Source organism: Hyla sarda, chromosome 3, assembly GCF_029499605.1.
Source record: "Hyla sarda isolate aHylSar1 chromosome 3, aHylSar1.hap1, whole genome shotgun sequence".
NCBI classification, from domain to species: Eukaryota; Metazoa; Chordata; class Amphibia; order Anura; family Hylidae; genus Hyla; species Hyla sarda.
In genome coordinates, this window is record NC_079191.1 from 150,729,479 (window position 1) to 150,747,191 (window position 17,713).

Consider the following 17,713-nt stretch of genomic DNA (forward strand, 5'->3'; position numbering starts at 1 on the left):
GATATTTGTGTCCTGTCTCTGAGGCTGTGTCCTTACTCTTCACTGCTTTTACTAGCTTACTTTAGCGATACATGCTTACAAAGTATACGACAATTGGAAGCATTTGACTATTGCAGTGGTATCCTTCACCCATAGGGTCTTACTGTGCTACACTTTACTATATGTAAAATAATTGAGTTCCTAGTCCTCAAATACCTCAGCCAAAAAGGTTGTACAATGGATGTTTGGAAAGATGCATACATTTTATTATAAATAAATATAAACATTTCTCACAGGGCCCGTGTGATATAAACACGGGCCCTGTGAGATATAAACACATAAAATTTCTCCCAGGGCCCATGTGATATAACATAAAATAACATAAAAATATACTTGATAATAAATGGACAATCTATAAAAAGGGAAAACCTGTAAGATATAAGAAAAATGTCCAGTGTGTATGGAAGGACACTTCTGAATATATATATATATATATATATATATATATATATATATAACTGCATTAGTGATTGACCGCAATTCACATTCAATAGCAGTTTGTAATCAATAATGCGGTATCTGAATAACTGATGGTACTATGTACCGCTCTCCTCTCCTTGAATAATCGCCGTCCAGCACTCTGTAAAGGCTCCCATGATGTATGTAAAAATTGCCGGTGTACAGTAAATGATATTGCAACTCTGCCGGAACAGTATACAGCCAAGGTGCTCCATACCGGGTGTGTGTATATATATATATATATATATATATATATATTCAGAAGTGTCCTTCCATACACACTGGACATTTTTCTTGTATCTTATAGAATACAATAGATTGTCCATTTATTATCAAGTATATTTTTATGTTGTTTTATGTTATATCACACGGCCCTGTGAGAAATTTTATGTGTAAAAGTTATTTATAATAAAATGTATGCATCTTTCCAAACATCCATTGTACAACCTTTTCGACTGAGGTATTTGAGGACTGGGAACTCTATTATTTTACATTCCATTGTCATTTCACCTGAGGGTACAGGTGCCCCCAGTTAACCTCATACAATTTTTGTTGTGAGCTGTCCATCTATTTTGATATATTTACACTTTACTTTATAGTTGAATAATATAGTTTAATAATGTGAAGAGGGGCCTATGCATGCAGTTATGTTTGTACTGTTTGCCCTGCAGATAATAATGCAGAATCCCCTTAGGGGGGTGTCCCAGTTCAGTAGTTTTAGCTGGTACCCAGTAGAGTTTTGGGTGGCTAAGATGCTAAAGGTTTGCTAGATGTATATGTGTTGTACATTTCAGGTAATGGAGACCTAAGTAACTGTGTTTCTGCATTATACTTACATGTAAAGCATGCACTGAGGTATTATAGAAGAAAGAGGGTTAATATTTCTCACATGTTCTCACAGGCCACACAAACCCTCAGTTGCAATCCTAGTCCATGCTGCAAAAATACATTCTACATTGTCTTAGCCTTCAAGAGGGAAACTATGAGCAAGAAAGGAGAAGTTGTACAAGGGCATTTCTGTCTTTCACTCATCCATTTCGAGCCTATGGTCAAGTCAGTGCCAATCCGTCTGCCAGGGGGGACTTCCCTGAATTCACCTTTGATAGTGTAATGTCACAGATTACTGTCAAAAGAGTAAGAAAAGTGGAGACTTATATTCCCCATGATGCCACAGTTGACCACCCCTTGAGGATTCTCGTGCTGCAGTTTCAGTAATTTGAACTCAATAACTTGTGAGCCAGAGAATCTTAATCTGGACCTACATCTGCAGTAGATAAAGTAAGTTTGCTAAAAGAACCTGAAGATTTCCTTAAGTCCAGCTAAGCTGCTAAAGGCACTATTTCAAGGGACAGCGACCAAATCTCCTGACTCCAACACTGTATCATCTAAAGCTGTATTCAAGTTATTGTATTTCTCTGGAAGTGCAAAATGAGTTCATTAAAGTTTACAAGTTATTTCATGAAATCCTAGCATCAGAAGTCATTCCCCTGCTTTGCATGCGTAAACTGCTTTATTTGAGTTGCAGAGAAACATCAGGTTAGCCCCACAAGGCTACATATCCATCAGAGACTACTACGCCCAGCATAACCCCCATCATTATCCCTAATGTACACCACATTAGCATCATTGATCTCAAGTTCTATTTGTCATACAATCTATGAGGATAATAGTAAATATTGTAGAGTATCGAATGTGTAGATCAATAAATCCAACATTTATATTTATGTATTTGGAAATTACAAAACAATTTCCTAATATGATGCTGTTATCAGAGGTGTCCCCTTTATAAGCAACACAGATGCAATAACAGCAGCTGTTCACTTGCAGGATCATTAGCAGACATGCCAGAGAAAATGTAGTGGTACATGACTTCAAAAGGATGGTTGATCATGTTTTCTACTCTTCTAGAAAACCTAACAATCAATAAGAGTTTTTCCAACCAATTATCCTATTTATTTGAAGCAACATTCTAGATAACAGCAAATATAGGAATGGTTAAAGAAAGTAGAACGGCAAAAACTGCAAACTTAGCCCTACAGTCCAACCACAGAAAGAATAATACATAATAGTGCATCCTATGAATGTTGCCCAATCACATGAGTTTATCTCAGCTCACACTTTAAAGCATATGGAAAACAAATGTTTTTATTTCAACTGGTTCCAGAAAGTTAAATAGATTTGTAAATTACTTCTATTTAAAAATCTTATCAGTACTTATCAGCTACTGTATGCTAAAGAGGAAGTTGTATAATTATTTTCTGTCTGACCACAGAGCTCTCTGCTGCCATCTCTGTCCATCTCAGGAACTGTTTAGAGAAGGAAAAGTTTGCTATAGGGATTTGCTCCTGCTCTGGACAGTTCCTGACATATACAGAGATGGCAGCAGAGAGCACAGTGGTCATACTGGAAAGAACTACACAACTTCCTTTGTAGCATACAGTGACTGCAGTTTGTTTAGTGGGACACAAGAAAGTGATTTAAGTTTTGATTGAAATAGATACAGTATATGTTACTAGTGATGAGTGGCAGGGGCCATATTCGAATTCGCAATATTTCCCAAATATATTGACAAATATTCGTCCAATATTCGCAAAATTCGCATATTCGCTATGTTCATTCTCTTTTTTTTTCATGCAAAAATTCGCAATGAAATTCGCATTGTGCGCATGCGCGATTATATCTTTCACGTAAAAGACGGGAGGGATCAGTGTCCTCTGTCTGGAAGTGCCAATATTCATGAATATTTGCATATTGACATATATTCACATATATTTGAATATTTGCAAAAAAACGAATATTTGTCGTTACAAATATATCACTATATTCTAAATATTTGTGAAAACGCGAAGTGCCAATATTTGCGGGAAAATTTGCATTTTGAATATTCGTTCTCAACACTATACAGTATGTTACTTATGCAAACATAGCTATTTATTCATGCTGTAATAATATAAAAAATTAACAAACAGCATTAAGTAGATTATATTTACTCCAAAAAAGCAAACCTCATTCAGTAAAAAACATGCACAGATATGGCTATGTCAATTGAAAAAAAATGTGGTGACAAACAATATATTTTTTTTCATAAAACATTCTTTTATTATATAGAAGTACCAAAACACAAAAAATATGTATAGATTTGGTATTGAATTGGCCCTTAAAGTTATTGTTATTGTTGTCTTCTCTGGCTGCTTGATATTCTTTGCCATCCATCTCTCCCTTTACCTACATCTCCCAGCAATCATTGCAGTTATGCCCTACCAGCCCCCTCCCTTAGTGTCTGCCAGTTTAGTGTCTGATTGGCTGAAGCTGCACACACCTCCTAGTTCTCAACAGGAAAGAGAGCATGAATCATCAGTGCTGGGTAGAAACCACATGGTCTGTGTCTCTTTGGAGGGTGGGGGCTGCTTTCAGAGAGAGAATTGGACAGAGACAGAGTGGATGGCTGGATGATGCAATTCCCTCACTTCATGCATGTAATTGACAACAAAAAAGAGGAGACTGCACTATACAGTAACCCCCCCGACCTACGATGGCCCCGACATATGATAAAATTGACATACGATGGCCTCTCAGAGGCCATCGCATGTCGATGTCAGCATCGACATACGATGCTTTTATATGTCGGGGCCATCGCATTAACTGCTATCCAACAGCGCAAAAAGCTTAAGCTGCTGTCGGATAGCAGTTTAAGCATCCCTGGCAGGTTCGCTTACCTATTTCCACTGCTCCAGGTCCACTTCGAGATCCTCCGGTGTCTTGCGCATCTTCTCCAGGGTCCGGGCCTCACTTTCCGGCGTCGTTATTACGTCACTACGCACACCGCGTCGGCGCAGCAGCGTAATAACTTCACCAGAAAGCGAGGCCCGGACCCTGCAGAAAATGCAGAAGAAGCCGGAGGATCGCGAAGAAGACACCGGAGCAGCGGGACAGCATCGGGAGCCCCTGGGACAGCATCGGGAGCGGTGAGGACCTGGTCCGGAGCGGCGGGGACAGGTGAGTACAGCTTCCTATACTTTACATTGCACGGATCCCTCAACATACGATGGATTCGACAAACGACGGGTCGTTTGGAACGAATTACCATCGTATGTTGAGGGACCACTGTATAGCTAATGAATCATATTTAGACAATGAAATAGATTTATGAGAGGGAACGGATGGGCTATGGATTTACAGCCCCGGAGTACCCTTTAAGGAATATAAAGTAGTATCAGTAGTAAATTATATAGTACCTATACTACAGACAATCTGATGGGATCTTCTAGCCCATAAGTAGACAGGCTGAGTATGATGATACCTCATTCCAAGTCTTATATTGGTCACTTTAACACGGCATGTGGTATTCTTATTACATATTGTATTTTGTGTTTGCATGTTTCTCTGTAACATGGGCACATGGGATTTTAATATCTCAGTAGTATATGTGGCAAAGCGATGGTGGATGGGGCAGATGTTGTAGCCCAGGGGCAAGGTGTTATTAACCCCTAAATGTTTGTGATGCCAGGGTGTGGTTTTCCCGGTAACCACCCGAACGTTAGCACTGCTTACCCAATGGTAGACAGGGCAATAATAGTCCAAGACCAGGTAAGGGTTAACGGTAGCTTTACTGAGGTAAACAGATGGAAATAGTCTTTACAGCTAGGCCAGGATCCCAGAGAGGTGGCCAGTAACACAGAAGTACATCACAGCTTGCTGGAACTTGTAGTGACTTTGATAGACTTTAGTTCAGCCACACAGACTAAAATAGACTTGACTTTAGGCTTGACTTTAGACTGCACTAGGTTGTAGATAGTGAAAGCAGACATTGACATGACTTACTGGAATGTGGCTGTAGGTGGCTTGAGGCCTCCAGATATGCTGGACACAAGCTTTGAGACATCTGGTCTTTACTGTTCCTCAGCAGGAGGTGTGGTAGAAGAGAGAGAGATTGTAATGGCTGCCCCTCTTATAAAGGGGGCTGAGCCAGAAGCCCATAGGTTAAGCTGCAGGTCACCTGGTTAGCTGGTGCTCTCTGGGTAACAAACACATCATGTGAACACATTATCATGTGACAACTCAAAGGTCCTTAATTCAATACACACATAACACTATACATACTATAAATGATTATGGGGGATATACTGCAGGAGGGCCCCTAGGACACAGAGGGACTCAAACTGACAGGGCCTAAGTACTGTACGGGACTATATCCCGTACCAGGAAATCACATATAGGTACTATAAAGCTTAATGATTGGACTATTATATATCTCTTCACTTGCTATGCCGGTCTACTATTACTATTTCACAGTGTTCATGACTTTTTTCTGCATAATTCCAGCATGGCACCAACTCATTTTTAAATAAGAAGAAAAAGTGGTATGCATAGCTCACAGCAAACAGATTGCGAGGTTAACTTAGAAATTCTCTCACCCAAAAGAACAAAAAATAAATAAAATTAGAAAAAAAGAGGGTACTCAGCAAACTAACCCAAAATTAGGTAATATGATGGATGGATGGTTGCAAAATTTGGAAAAAATGCAGGTTTCCAAATTAAATGAAATTTATTATATGCATAAAATCAAGACAGCAAATATATAAATAATATATATAAATCAGCTGCAGGGCTTTATGGCTGTGTATTTTATAATGTATACATATATCACATTATATACATCCAAAGGCACGTAGTGAGTAGAGGTAGGATGTTTCCTCTTGGGATGTACAGATGTAACAATTACATAGATCTCTATGACAATAATTATACAAGGTCATAAGATAAAAAACATTAACTAGATGAACAAAGTCAATGCACTCACCCGAATCCAAGGTTGCATCGTCCGTATCACCAGGGAAGCATGAGTGGTATTATATTTGTACTGTGTTGTATTGGCTAGATAACCACACATCCCATCTAGATAGAAAGGTAGAATCTGTATTAATGGCTAAGAATCTACCTAATTTTTTCCAAAAGGCAAGTAACCTAGGGCAGTCCCACCATATGTGTATAAATGTGCCAGAGTATGTGCATCTCCAGCAGATATCTGAGGTGGACGAGAATTGGGCCATACGAGATGGAGTTAGATACCACCTATAAAACAACTTTTTAGACGTTTCCAAATGACTGATACATTTAGAAAATTTAGGTAAAATAGAATGAGCCTTATTCCACTGATGGAAAGTAAAATTGCTATTCAGATCAGTTTCCCATTTAGTTTTATATAGGGTAGAAATTGATAAGGTGGATTTGAGAAGGAAGTTATTACTCCAAGAGATATTTATGGACATTTATCAACAGGTTTAGTCAGGTTTTCTTTACTATAATTGTCGCAACTGCGACTACGCGATTGTTCGTGCAACATTTTGACTGGAAAGCGAGAAAACAAGTTTTCCAAAAATTAACTACGTAGTAATAATTTTAAAAAGGACTACGAGTAGTCAGGTATTTATTAACTGCGACAGTCGCAACTGCGCAAAAAAAAGTCGCAACAGGGTTAAAAATTTACTTAATTTACTCCAGCTCAAACATGGAGCAAAAAAAAGCTACTACCAAAGTAAAAAAGGAAAAATTGCTTACGTGAAAGAAAATTATCAACAGGCTAAAACCAGTTGATAAAGAAGTCACACATAAGCAAAAAAAAAGTAAGGTAAAAATTTCTAAAAAAAAGAATACATAAGCAAACATTGATAAATGTCCCTCATTGTGTCCTAATTGGTTAGTGTTAGTTAGTCATTTAATGAGTTCTGAATCCACCATATCTAAGGGCTCTTTAATAGAAAGTAGTGCGTGGCATATTTGTAGATACCGGTAAAATTCTTTATGAGGGATGCTAAAATTTTGATGCAGCGTTTCAAAAGGAACACAAATGTTTCTATCCCATAAATCATTAATATAATTTAACCCCCTAGACACCCAACCCAATACGTTAAATCCAGGGATATGGGACATTAGGATTAGGATATGAGAATGGAGTATGTCAATAGTGCATAATTTATGTTTTTTAATACAATGGTTCCAGCAATGGAGCGTGGCTCCCAGGGTTGGGTGTGAGAAGGAGAACTCAGATTTAAAAATATAGGCCGCAGTGAGGATATGGCTGATGGGTAATTTTCCCAAAAGCGAGGTTTCCATCACTACCCAAAGTTTAGTGGTATCGTATATCCATAAGCTTTTAAGTTGCTCCATATGGATGGCCCTGTAATAATGTACAATTTGAGATTTTCCTAGTTATTATGACGGAAAATATGGATTTTATAAACAACAGGAGGCGAGTAATATAATGCATATCTTTCTCTTTATAAACTCTCAGCAGCGAAACAGTTAATACAGTGAAAAAGAAAAAAGCTTAGAACGCATCCAAACATGACTAGACAGGTAGCCAATCACTGAAGACCCTAGTCCATAAATTGCTCGTCTGTGAGGTAATCTTCCTCTTTCTCGATGCATGAAGATAAACCAAAGTTCATAAGTAGAAATTGAAGACTTCGAACACTATGATGACTTCTCAATAGGTATTCGGAACAGTAGGAACGGGATGTAGAAGAATTAGACTCAAATCTATGAAAGTGAAGCTTTGTGGATTCCATCAGTAAGCTGAAATAAAACAAAAAGAGTGATAATAGGGTAGGGAATTAGGGAGGGATATTACTCGCCTCCTGTTGTTTATAAAATCCATATTTTCCGTCATAATAACTAGGAAAATCTCAAATTTTATCACAACAGGAGGCTCCTAATATAATGCAAGTTTAAAGCTATACAATTGATTACAACACTGACATAGATATGTGAGATTCTGGTCTAAAATAAAAGGCTTTGAAAGTAGATTCTGAAGACCAATCTGCGGCCTTCAGGAGATCATTAAGTGAGCCACCTGTTTGGATAGTTTTTGTGGACATGGCACTTCTTAAGGAGTGGGCACCGAATTGGGAAGTGTCAATACCTGCAAGAGACATGGTGTGTCTGACCCATCTAGCTAAGGTGGGAGAGGATACAGGAAGGTGTGGTTTTCGGAAAGAAATGAGAAGTTGAGAGTTATTAGGGGATCTGAGAGAAAAGGTCTTGGATTCATAAGATTTAAGACATCTGACAAGGCATAATTTGGGATGTTGAAGAAAAGTCGGATAGAAAACTGATTGAATATTGGTTTTTGTACGGCGTGAAATCCTGAAGGTAACTCCTTGAGGTGTAAAGGATCTGGAAGATATGTCCAGAGCCTTAACATCGGATACTCTTTTGATTGAGATTAAGCAGAGGAGAACTGTTAGTTTATAAGAGAGGAATTTTAATGAAAGTGAGTCATTGTCTTCCCAAGAAGAGAATAAATTGAGGATAAGGGATACGTCCCAGGTAGAGCGATATCTAGGAAGAGGGGGTCTTTTAAATCGAATGCCTTTGAGTAATCTACATATGAGAGGATGTTTACCGATGGGGAGTGAATTAATGAGGTTATGTTCTGAGGAGATGGCAGATCTATATAAATTAATAGTCCTATAGGCTTTGCCAGAGTCGAAGGCTTCATATAAATAATTTAGGATATTTGAGATAGATGAGTTATAGGGATCCAGGTGTCGTTGAGAGCACCAATGAACCAAAAATTGCCAGGCTGATCTGTAAGCCTTTCTGGTGCCCGGAGCCCAGGCTTCGGATAATATGTCTTTAGCTGATTGCGAAATTTCAATATTAGGGGTTGTTGATTCGATACGAGGCAAGCTACCAGGTTGAGGCCTCCAGAAAGAACAAGAGGGTGTTGATTCCCTGAAGGATCTAGGAGAATGGATGGATGATTGGGAAGGAGGAGTGGGAAGTCTATGAGGAGAGATAGAATCTGGGGGAACCAAGATTGGGATGGCCAATGGGGAATTATCAAGACTATTGTGGATTTCTGATAGATGACTTGAGATAACACTCTTGGAATCAAGGCAAATGGAGGGAAGGCGTAGAGTGTCGTTTCCGGCCAAATCTGTAGGAATGCATCTACTCCTAGAGCTTCTGGGTCCGGACGCCAACTGAAGAACAGAGGTAATTGGCAATTCAGTCGAGAGGCAAATAGGTCCATGTATAGAGGACCCCAATGGGAATTTATTGATGAGAAAATGGCAGGATCTAGTGTCCAGTCGCTGTGGTCTGATAGGTAGCGGGAGTTCCAGTCTGCCACATCGTTGGATAGGCCAGGTAAGTATTCTGCCTTCAAGATAATATTCCTGTCGAAACAGAAGTTCCAGATATTGATTGTAATATCTGAGAGAATTTTCGAAGTGGTACCTCCTAACTTGTTTATGTATTGGACTGCTGATATATTGTCCAAGCGAAGTAAAATGCAGCAATGCGATCTGAATTTTGCAAAGCTCTTGATGGCGAAGAAACCTGCTAATAATTCCAATGCATTTATGTGAAGGGAACCTTCTTGTTCTGACCATTTTCCTCCCGTAGAAAGGGATCCGCAACGAGCTCCCCAGCCTACAAGACTGGCGTCTGACTCTATGATCAGATCTGGGTTGCAATTGAAGATTGCTTTGCCGTTCCAGGTCTGGATATGGCCAAGCCACCTCCCTGGCCTCTATCGATAGGGGTATGAAGTCCGAATAGGCAAGGCCTTCCCTCAGATGCTGAATCTTGAGGCGTTGAAGAGCCCTGTAATGTAAGGGGGCTGGGAAAATTGCTTGTATGGACGCAGATAAAAGACCCACAATACGAGCGATGCTTTTTAGGGATATTAGATCTTTGTTCAGAGTAGAACGAATTTCTTTTCTGATCAATTGTAATTTCTTGGAGGGTAAACTCAGCATGGTTGTCTGAGTGTTGATGGAAAATCCTAGAAATTCTACTTCCCTTGACGGGGTCAATACTGATTTCTTGAGATTGATAGAAAATCCCAAGTTGGTTAGAAGGGATAATGTCCATTGAAGATGTCGTTGGATCAGAATTTTTGATTGAGCCATGATGAGGATGTCGTCTAAGTAGATGATAAGACGAACACCTCTGCTCCTCAGTAGAGATATTATTGGCTTCAAGATTTTGGTGAAGCACCAGGGGGCCGATGAGAGGCCGAATGGGAGGCAGGTAAATTGCCATTTCTGATTTTGCCATAGGAATTGCAGGTAAAGTTGGTGAGATGGATGAATAGGGACTGTAAGATAGGCATCTTTCAGATCCACTTTTACTAGCCAATCGTTTAGGAGAAGGAGGTCTCTTAGGAGATGAATACCCTCCATTTTGAAATGGTGGTATACTACGAAGTTGTTGAGATATCGTAAATTGATTACAGGTCTGTATCCCCCATCTTTCTTTTTTACTAGAAAGATGTTGCTGAGGAAGCCTGGGGATTGAAGGGGTACTTGAATGATGGCATTCTTTGAAGATAAATCCATCAATTCCTGATTGATGAGATCTTTGTCTTGGGTGGAGAAATGAATGGGATGGGGTGGAGAGATTTGAATTGGGGGGGAAATGAATTCTATCATGTAACCTGATATTGTGTTCAGTACCCATGAGTCTGAGGTTATTGAAGCCCAAGCTTGGGAAAAATGTTGGAGTCTTCCCCCGAGAGGAAGGAGGGAAGAAAATAGGGGAATTGGACTCACCTGAGGAAGGTCTGGATCTGGGAAATCCTCTGTTTCCTCTTGCCCTCCAAGGTCTGGCTCGGGATGGGAAGAAGGGCGATGCTTGATAAGTAGAGGTGGGATTCTGTGGTCTTTCCTGGTTGTAGGAGCCTTTGAAGTATCCTCTGGATGTTGCTGAGCGGCTGGAAAAACGGCTCCTCCCTTTTCCAGCCCTGCCAAAAACTCTACTCTGGAAGACCTTTCTTAGCGAATTTTGGGCCTTATCCAAAGAAGTAAATATTCCTACAAATTTTCCTATTTCTTTGACAAATCCGTCACCAAATAAGAGACCTTCGGTAGAAGGTCCAAATTCTGCAGTAGCTAAATTAGTTAACTGGGGGTCCAGTTTCATCAGAATTGTCCTTCGCCTTTCAGCGGTCATTGCAGCATTACCGTTACCGAAGAAACATATGGCCCTTTGGACCCAGCCATGAATAATGGAGGCGTCCATTGGTTGTCCTGATGCCATTGATTGTTCTGATATATCAAAGATCTTAGAGAGGGGGCCTAAAATGTCCAAGTATTTATCTTGAACGCTTTTGAGGGAACGATCAAGTCCTTTTTTAGGGTTTTTACCCGTCTTTAATATATATTTCACTAAAACTGGGTCCAGTTCGGGGGTTACTGCTGCTAGGTCTGGGAGAGAAGGCCTTGGGCACTCTGCACGTAATTTATTACGAGCGGATCTGTCAAGTGCTTTTTTAACCTTTGAGGTTAGATACTTGGCAATCTGTGGATGAGGTACCCAATCTGAGGATCTTGGGTGTGCAATGGAGTCAGGCTCAAAGTAAGGGTTACCCTGAGTGTACAAAATAATTGGAGTGGTTTTTTCTGTTGAAGTCTCAACAGCAGGAGGGTCAACAATTTCTCCTTCTTCAGACCCAATATCTTCCATCTCAATAGATAGGTCATCATCGGAAATATCAGAATATGAATCTGAATCATGGTGGGTCAAATATACGCCCGGTTTCGCCCTTTTATGGGCTGTCTGAGTCCGAATATTAGACGCTTCCTCTCGGACAGAGGGTCTGGTCTGTGAACTAGTAGCACAGAATTCAGGGCCACTGGAAGTAGGTGGCATGCTATAATGGGCCTGACCTACCCTGGTTTCAGGTATTGGTTTATGTTTACGGGTTTTACGGTCGTCCGAACAGAATTTTTGTTTCTTTAAGCGTTTACCGGCTTGCTTATGACTCATTGCTAATTGAGCAGTAGATTCCTCTGCAGACCAATATTGATCTGAGGGTGTAGAGAAAATATTTGGTTTATTATGTGCCATAACCAACGAAATGGACCTGGCAACTGTATCATTAAGTACTGATATAGCAGATGACATTGCTGTATTAATTGATTTAGATATGGACATGTCCACCATAGACTGAATACGGTCTTGTGTCCTAGGGTCAAAATTATCTGTCTCCAAAGGGTTAACCTCCATATTGGTGGGTGAGGTATTTTCCATTATAATATAGAGCGGAGCAGAGTGAATATAATATGTTAGGTGGAAGTCTATAGTAAAGTTAGGAATATGGTAATGATGGAGTTAATTCAAATAAGGTAGTCTCTTGTTAATAACTACTAGTTGGCAGTATAAGAATTTAAGGGAGCCTTCGGTGGAGGTGTAAATGGAGGCAGGGTGTAGTACAGATAGCTGTGAGGAAATTCTGACAGGAACAGTTGAGCGCGAACAGCTGATAAGAATGCTGGCAGTTGTGTGAGGAGACTCCGTTCACTGAGTGGGAGCGAGATCTCGCGACAGCCGGGATTACAAACGCTGATAAGGAAGCATAGCTGTCAACGGGTCAGAGCGGCAGAGTCTCGGAGTTCAGATAAACTGTATTTAGGTATGAGGGACCGTAATAATAAAGGGATACAGTGGAGATAATGAATTATTATCTGGAGGAGGGGGGGGAGGGGGAATGTAAGATGAATGAGTAGGGTTGAACTATAAGGAAAGTGTTAACAGTAAATTAAGTAACAGTCACTGGTAATGGATATGGTGAAGGTGACTTAAAGAAAAATGCTATAAATATGTATAATGAGGTATATATATATATCACAGAGTCGGTAACAATGATAATATAACAATAAGCAATAAATGCAATACGTATCTTTAGCTGAGAGCAGCGAGAAAGAGGAAGATTACCTCACAGACGAGCAATTTATGGACTAGGGTCTTCAGTGATTGGCTACCTGTCTAGTCATGTTTGGATGCGTTCTAAGCTTTTTTCTTTTTCACTGTATTAACTGTTTCGCTGCTGAGAGTTTATAAAGAGAAAGATATGCATTATATTAGGAGCCTCCTGTTGTGATAAAATTGATGGGCAACCAATACCTGCCTCTGCAATAGGTGGAAAAAGGAATTAATTTGGATTCTAGGTCTTCTTTTAGCCCATATAAACTGCATTAGGAGGGATTGGAGCTTTCTTAAATAATGGTAAAGAAGTTGGATTGGGACATTTCTAAACGTGTATAATATTTTTGCTGAAATCATCATTTTGATGTCCGCCACTCTCCCCAACCATGAGACCCCCGCAGCTGGAAGATTTGCAACACTATTTTTCATATTTTTTAATAAAGTAGAATAATTTGCATCAAAGAGGTTGCGACACGGGTAAGTGAGTTGTATTCCTAAATATGTGATTGAGTCTTTAGCCCAAGGGAAAGGGAAGCGAGATTTAATAATTTGAATTAGTGTTGAGCGGCATAGGCCATATTCAAATTCGCGAATATGCGTGTAAATATATGGAGGAATATTCATCATACATTCGCTAAATTCGCATATTTGTAATATTCTCGTTTTATTTTCGCAAATGCGAAAATGCACATATGCGAAAATTAACATATGCGAAAATTAGCATATACAAAAATTAGCATAAGCGCAAATTTGCACGCCAGTCTCACACAGTAGTATTAGAGCCTTCTTTACACCACACAAGCTGAAAGCAGAGAGGGATGATCACTGTGATGTGTACTGTGAAAAATAAAAAACGAATATTCGTAATTACGAATATATAGTGCTATATTCGCGAATATGCGATATTCGCGAATAAAATTCGCATTGCGAATATTCGCGAGCAACACTAATTTGAATGGTGTGTGAGGGAGCCCTAGTCCAAGGATTGAGATTTATTATTATTAATTTTATAATAGGAGATATCACTAAAGGAATTAAAATCCTCTATTATACTAGGTAAAGAGACCAGAGGGTCTCTGCAAATAATAAGGACATCATCTGCAAAGAGCCCAATGCGATGATTTTAATCTCCTATATCTATGCCAGAAATCTTGGGGTTCGTTCTAATCCTCTCAGCCAAGGGTTCCATCGCCAATGCGAAAATTAGCGGGGAGAGAGGGCTGCCCTGTCGAGTTCCATTAGTGATGGTAAAGGATTTGGAGAGAAACCCAGATGTGAACACAGGGGCAGAAGGTTGGGTATATAAAGCCAGCACAGCAATTTTGATATTTCCAACCAAACCAAATTTAGAGAGGACATAGTCCAGGTAACACCAGTTTATTCTGTCGAACACCTTCTCCGCATCCAGCGTCAGCAGCAAAGAAGGCATCCGACAGGACTCCACATGGTAAAACAAATCGATAAATCATCTGGTGCCATCCACCGTCTGCCTCATCTTAATAAAGCCTACTTGATCGTTTTTAATTAAGGAAGGAAGTACATCGTTCAGCCTATTAGCTATAATTTTTGCATACATTTTTAACATATATATATACCTGGAGAGAAATAAGTATATAATATTATAAACATATTGTATAAAAAAAATAATAACATGAGAATATGAAATATAAAAAAAATATATACAGTGGGGATCAAAAGTTTGGGCACCCCAGGTAAAATTTTCAATTAATGTGCATAAAGAAGCCAAGGAAAGATGGAAAAATCTCCAAAAGGCATCAAATTACAGATTAGACATTCTTATAATATGTCAACAAAAGTTATATTTTATTTATTTATGCATCAGGCTTGTCTATATGTTCATTTGCAAAGTTCAAACACTGATTTTTGTGGTGAGGACGTAGAAGAGGTTTTCTTCTGATGACTCTTCCATGAAGACCATATTTGTACAAGTATCTCTTTATAGTGGAATAGTGTACCACAACTCCAGTGTCTGCCAGATCTTTCTGGAGGGATTGTGCAGTCAAACGTGGGTTTTGAATTGTTTTTCTCACAATCCTGCAAGCTGTTCTGTCTAATATTTTTCTTGGTCTTCCAGATCTTGCTTTAACTTCCACTGTTCCTGATGACTGCCATTTCTTAATTACATTCCGAACAGAGGATATTGACATCTGAAAACATTTTTCTATCTTCTTATAGCCTTCTCCAGCTTTGTGAGCGTCAACTATTTTCAGTTTCAGATTTCTAGACAACTGCCTAGAAGAACCCATGGGGCTGATTGTTGGGACAAGGTCAGATGAGTCTGGGCATTTAAAACCTTTGAGATTGACATCACCTGGTCTTCCCAGATGATGATTGAGAACAAACCATGATACTGGCAGGTCTCAGCTTTGCAAAGGGGGAAGTGGATGCTATAAATTCTGCAGGGTGCCAGAGCTTTTGCAGACACCATTTTTTTTGTTTTCTGTTATTTTGAAAGTTTAAATGATGGAAATAAAATCTAACTTTTGTTGACATATTATAAGAATGTCTAATCTGTAATTTGATGTCTTTTGGAGATTTTTCCATCTTTTCTTGGCTTCTTTATGCACATTAATACAAATGTTTACCTGGGGTACCCAAAATTTTGATCCCCACTATATATGGCAGAAAACTTGCAAAAAAAAGTTGTAGATCAAGTCCTACTATCACAAAGTAACAGTTCCCAATTGTTTCACGAAGTTGTTGCCAATCCTGTAGATGGATAAACATTAGGTTATCGCATTAGGAGCCTGGAAGTCCGGCTGTTGGCATTTGCTGGTAAGCGATTCCTGAAAATGAAAGTCACAGGCACTAAGTGCCACTCACCCACTCCACGCAAGTCCCAAGGGTCACGGGGATGCTAGCTTCTTGCTCCAGCTAGAAGCATCGAAAGCATCGGCAAGTGCGATCGCTAGCTAGAGCGAGCTCTCGGCGTGTGACGTGGATTGTGGGTGGTCACGTGACGCAAAGTTCAGTCGGCTGGACAGATGGATTCTTTTACTTGCGCAGGCTCCATAAAGTAACTTTGGGTTGAGATGCTATAGACGACATGCTGTCTCCACACAGGTAAATGGATTGCTGGAATTTAACCAGTTCAGCAGATCCTGACAGTCCGGGAAAATATCCGATAATCTGGCAATTTGGATTTGGATCTGAATCCGATGATGTGAGTTAAGTCCAATGTGTTAACAAGGTTTCCCAGAGTTTGAAATGATGTGAAGAAAAAATTATAAATAATAATAAAAGTAAAAAAATAATAAATAAAACGTCTCTCCAGGGTTAAAACCGCATATGCATCGGTCTGAATAGGTTTAGAAATACCAAACGTGTTTCGGGGTGTATAGCAGAACATAAGCCGTTCAAAAAACCCTTCCTCAGTGGTCAGTAGCAACTTACTTTAATTATTATTTATTATTTTTTCTTCACATCATTTCAAACTCTGAGAAACCTTGTTAACACATTGGACATAATCTCACAGCATCGGATTCAGATCCAAATCCAAGTTGCCAGATAATCGGATATTCCAGACTAGCATGATCCCCTGCCCTAAACTGGTTAAATTCCAGCAATCCATTTACCTGTGTGGAGACAGCAGGGCGTCTATACCATCTCAACCAAAAATTACTTTACGGAGCCTGAGCAAGTAAAAAAAATCCATCTGACCAGCCGACTGAAATTTGCGTCACGTGACCACCCACAATCCACGTCACACGCCGAGAGCTTGCGGTAGCGAGCGATCGCACTTGCCGGTGCTTTCGCCGCTTCCAGCTGGAGCAAGAAACTAACATCCCCGGGACCCTTGGGACTTGCGTGGAGTTGGTGAGTGGCACTTAGTGCCTGTGACTTTCATTTTCAGGAATCGCTTACTGGCAAACGCCAACAGCCGGACTGCCAGGCTCCTATTGCGATAACCTAATATGTTAACCCTATTTCTGGTGCTCCTCATATGGAACTTGGCTTGCAGCCATTTACTATTCAAGATTGAGTCATACAAGATTCATTTTTTCTACTAGGATTTGTTACAGTTTATCCATCTACAGGATTGGCTATAGGATTGGCAACAACTTCATGAAACAATTGGGAACTGTTACTTTGTGATAATAGGACTTAGGATCTGCAACTTTTATTTGCAGGTTTTGTGCCATATATACTTTATTACAGTCCTAGTCAATTTCATATTCTCATGTTGTTATTTTTTTATACAATTTGTTTATAATATTACATACTTATTACTCTCCAGGTATATATATTTTATAACATACACAGCCGTAGGGCCCTGCGGCTGATTTATATATATTATTTATATATTTGCTGTATTGATTTAATGCATATAATACATTCTATTTAGATTTGGAAACTTGCATTTTTTCCAAATTTTTTAACCATCCATTATATTACCTCATTTTGGGTTAGTTTGCTGAGGACTGAGTACCCTTGTTTTTCTCATTTTTAAATCATTTTTATCTACCTTCAACTTCAA

At 39.5% G+C, this 17,713-nt stretch overlaps 1 protein-coding gene across 3 annotated transcripts in view; it reads left to right on the top strand.

The window, feature by feature from the left end:
• The window catches only part of KCNMB2 (potassium calcium-activated channel subfamily M regulatory beta subunit 2), a 697,235-nt gene that overhangs the window by 633,658 nt on the left and 45,864 nt on the right, over positions 1-17,713 (top strand). The window lies entirely within an intron of this gene.